General features: G+C 41.2%; 1 pseudogene; it reads right to left on the minus strand.

Annotated features, from left to right (window-relative positions):
- Window positions 1–1,345: 1,345 nt before the first annotated feature.
- Window positions 1,346–2,319, minus strand: LOC717739 (small ribosomal subunit protein uS2B pseudogene; annotated as a pseudogene).
- Between the last annotated feature and the right edge of the window lie 2,518 nt (window positions 2,320–4,837).

Raw genomic sequence — 4,837 nt, forward strand, 5'->3', positions numbered from 1 at the left:
GTACAGAACTCCAGCATATGTCCAACTGTCTGCACAAGTGGAAGAAAGGAGGTCTTTTACAAGACTAGTGTTGACAGCAATGCTGTCAATTAATGTAGCCATAGCAAACTATTCATCAAATTTATGTCTGCACATGGCTTTCTTTACCTTAAATTCAGGCACTTGTTTTACCTTCCTTACATCTATTTTAATCAAGTAGCCAAGTCACCTGAAAAAATCTATAGACTTTTGAAACCATACATTCAAGATTAATGTCAAAACAAAGGAGATGAAGCACATGCAATTTTTTTCTAAACACAGAATGCAAATAATCAAACTGAGAAGGTTCCCAGTCTTCTTGTTTCCAAATGAATCATCCATTTCATGGTTGATCGTACTTCGCAAGGTGGCTGCAGTAGATATCCCATCATACATACTCTTCTTAAACTTGATGTTGACACTCTTCTCATAAACCTGACAGGGCCTTTGACTATGGTGGAAGTGACACTATGTGACTTCTAAGGCTAGGCCACAAAGAAAGATCTAGTTTCTACCTGGCTCTCTTAAGACAGCTGCTCTTAGGACCCTGTCACCATGCTGTGAGGAAGCCAAGCAGCCAAGAGAGAGACCACATGTCGGTGTTCCAGCTGATGACCTCAGCTGTGGTCCCTCTGGTCAGCCTGGAGCTTAGAGTCATCTGAAGGTTACTGTGTGGGAGTAACCATCCGATGATTCCAGGTTCCAGAAGTCATTCTCAGCATCTGAGCTGAGCTGTCCCTGCTAAGCCTTGCCCAAATTGCAGATCTGTGAGATGGAGAAAAAGATTTATTGTAAGCCACTAAGTTTTGGATTTTTCTTATTCACCAATAGGTAATTCCACCTCTGAGCTCTCCCCTTCTACTGGGAGTTTGCTGTTGGCCCTAATAATTTCATACGTTTAAACATACACTTTTAAAGAAGCCATCTAAACTGGGATCTTGAGTTCCTAAGATTTAGCCACAGGAAAAGTTCGCTGCAAAATGAGTGCTGTGAACGAAGAAAAAAGAAGTTAAAATCTAATGGAGCTATCATTAATAATGCAGCAACAGTCACCATTCCTGGGTACCTACAGTACTCCACCATCTATCACATTAGAACAGAGATAAATTGGAAAATGCTTCTTGACAGAGCAAGTTGTTTTCAAAAGATCAGAAAACAAGAAATCTAAAGAAAGAAGGATGGAAAGAGCAACAATGTGATATGAGCTATGCCATCGACTTAGGATGACTCTGGTCTTTGCATCACAGAATTTTATTCTTTATTTTTTAGAAACTGATGTTTATTTTCTGTCAACCTTATTTTCATGTTGCTTAAGAGTCCATGCAAGAACAGCTTAAGACCATTCAGTGGTTGCTCCTACCCATTCAGTGGCCTGAGCAGTGGGAGCTGTGGACCAGTCTTCCGTGGCAGGCTGAGCGCTCCAGTCTTCAGTAAGAACTGCTGAATAGGCACAGAGGGTACCTGCATGTCTTCAGACCAGTCTGCAACTTCAGACTGAGTAGCAGTAAACTCAGGAGCTGGAACAGTCCATTTGCCCTGAAATTCCTTCTTGGTCACAGCCTTTTCAGCAGCAGCCTGCTCTTCTTTTTCAATCTCTTCAGGATCTCTGTAGAAGTAGAGATTAGACATGACCTCCCATGGGTGTTGCAGGAAATGGTGCCGCCCATGGGGAGAACTTCCCAGGCCAGCATCCACCACATCTCACCCACTGAGGGAGCTCCCTTGTTGTTGCATGTGATGGCAATGTCCACATGGTGTAGAGGAGAATCTGTGTTGCACAAAGCAGTGGCAGGTAGGTTAACACAAGATGCCCCTCTGAGAGACTGGTGGTCAGTCCTGGGGTCAGAAATCACAAGAAGCTGTGGCTCCCAGTAGTCTGCCTGTATCTGGTTAGGAAGGTTCAAGGAGTGAAGCAGTCAGCAATTGGAGTGGCTCCAGTGGCAGCAGCAAACTACAGCATGGCTTTCTGGCCAGTATTCCTGGGGGATATGACACTAACATCAGCAGGGTTTTCAATAACAACAATGGCATGAGTTGCCAGCCGAAGCTTCTCCCAAGTCCTCTTCAGATTTATGCTGTAGATGCCATCTCTTTTCCTTTTATAGATGTACTGTTCCATTTGGAAGTCAAAGTTGGTGCCACCTAAGTGGGTTCCTACTGTGAGGAAATTAAGGACATCCTCCTCCTTCATTTGCAGGATATCAAGGGCTCCAGACATTGTGAAAGTTTCTCTTTAAATTATGACAGGAACCTGAAATTAAGAACAACGTCGTATGGACCTCTCTGTAGGTAGCGCGGAAACGCTGCCTCACAGAATTTTAGAACCTCAAGATTATAAGAGACCGACTAGTTTGGGTCTGATTAACCTCTCTTGTCAAATCCCTGAGTCCCATCTGCAAAGAAAAAATATCATCTAGTTTCTGTTTAAATATCTTTGATATCAGAGAAAATCCTCTTAATTTCTCAAAGAAGTTAGGTGTTAAAGGATTCTTCCTTGGGTTAAGCTAAAACCATTCTCCCTGCAATTTTAACATTTGGTTTTATTGTGAAGTTGTATCTTTTGCAGGAGGTTTGGTTCTATAGCCACATGAGGCAGCAATTGAATATGCCCAAACATGGTCTTGAAAGTTCCCCAGGAAAGCAACCCAGCCATTATTAGCCTATGATTTGTTAGCCAGCATTCCTGTCATGTTGGAACTGATGACTGTTTCTTTGGTTGAAAAGCAGAAAATGTAGTTAGTTTGCATAATGGAGATGGAGGCATTTAAAAAAATATGAATTTTACAAAGCTAGAATTACACTCAGACTGGGGAGATACTTATGTTCTGAGAGGCAAAATGGACCTGAGATGGGAGAGCTCATGCTTCCTGGCTCCTGCCCATTCTGGGGCACATATACACTCATTAAGCAGAATGACTGAAGGAGCCACCCACACTACTTACTTGTATTTTTCTCTAAAAATAGGATTATTTTTGCAGAGCTCATCCAATTGAATGAGTGTCCATTAAACACACTTATGACATACACCACTGTAGGCCTGTCCTCTAGAGCTCCATACAGCAAGTCTCATGTTATCTCCAGGAGAGCATTTTGAAGACAGTGATTAGAATTCTCAAGTCAGCTCCACACGAAGCACTATCATTCCTTCAAATGTTTCTCATAGAACATATTTTTGAGCCCCTACTCACTTGTATTTCTTCTCGGAACACAGCTGAACATGTGTCCATAAGTATAAATTCCTGGACTGTTCAGACTGTGCACATGGGATCGGGTCAGCATGGAATAGAGGAGACGGACACATCTTTCCTTCTGAATTCTGACTTCCCTTACGCCAGCCAAAAAATGCATTTGAATTTTGGCAACAAAATCCTACTGTGGTATTATAGTTATCAAAATCCCAAGTGCTTTGAACTATTGAAACGTGCAGAAAATGAAATAGCAGACATTCATGAACTCATCACCAAGATTAACATGTTAACAGCTTTGCCTTATTTACCTCAGATTACTAAATCTTTCTTTACATGGGTTTTTATTTGCCCGATTCTCCCGTATACCGTATTTCTGCACCCATCTAATCACCCTGTCAAGAGTTACGGATTCAACAATTATTTCTTAAATTCCTACTGTGTCCTCTTTGGGGTCTTAATTTTGTTGTTTAAATGCGTTATGTATTATCTCAGACTCATATTCACAATTTTCATTAGGGACCCTGTACACACAACTTTTTTTACAAAAATAAATGGGACAGGTTGATGACAGAGCTCTGGGATCCACCACTAATGACATCCTGTAGACTGGCTGAAGCATTGTTTCATCTCTATGACCCTCTTGTGCCTTTGTTTATGTCGTTTCTTTCTCCTGGAATGGCTTCTTGTTTCCTTCTTCCATCTGACCAACTTATGTTACTTAACCCCTTGAGGTTCAGTGTTGGCTCTTCCAGGAACCCTTCTCTGATCATTACCTGCTAGGTGAGGTGCTCTATCTTTGTGCATCTCTTTAGGGTAGTATCTCTGCTCTACAGTCTTCATTGGCTATCCTGTCTATCTTCCTACTCATATTTAAGTCCTTTAAGGGCAAAAATATCATTATGTTTTCCTTTATATTCTTAACCCTTATCAATGTGCCAGAACTTCAAAAGTACCAGATCACATCAGATGCTCAAAAATGCTTGTTAAATAAATATATAACAATAAAACAATTTAGGCAAATCTTTCTTCCTTCCTTCCATTACAGAGATACTTTCCACAATACGTCTGATAGATCATCACTTCCATCATGGAGAATTTGCTACCTAACAGGAGAGCCGATTCCCTATTTGAATGGCTCTGGATTTTAAAAGTCTCCAATTAAGCTCCGAATCGGTTTCCTGTAACAACACTGTAAGTTCTCATTATAAATAAGTCAAGTCTCTTTTCTGAATGTCAAAGATTCTTATATGGTATTCCTTGGGGAACTAAGTAGTTTTTAGTGAGTATATTTTACGCACAGCAGGCAGAGCTGGATAAATGATTTTTCGGTGTTCAGAACTGAGGCACTTTCTGGGGCATCCCATTAAGAATTTCTACCCTGAATTCTTTCCAGAAGCTAATTGGGTCTGTGAAGACCACAGAGTACAGGTGTTCCATGTTCTATGCAGCTCACATTCCTACATAAACATGCTGTTACTTTCTCGAGCGTCATAAGCTCCTGGGTGGTCTTAGGGCTGCCTTCAAAGGAAAACAAGTAAGACTTTCCTCTCATTGCTGATCACTTGAAGACCTGGTTAGCATACAACATTCTGGAATCTCTATTTACTGAGTCATGAGTTCTCACCTGAAAG

This window comes from Macaca mulatta, chromosome 11 (genome assembly GCF_049350105.2).
Source record: "Macaca mulatta isolate MMU2019108-1 chromosome 11, T2T-MMU8v2.0, whole genome shotgun sequence".
NCBI lineage: Eukaryota > Metazoa > Chordata > Mammalia > Primates > Cercopithecidae > Macaca > Macaca mulatta.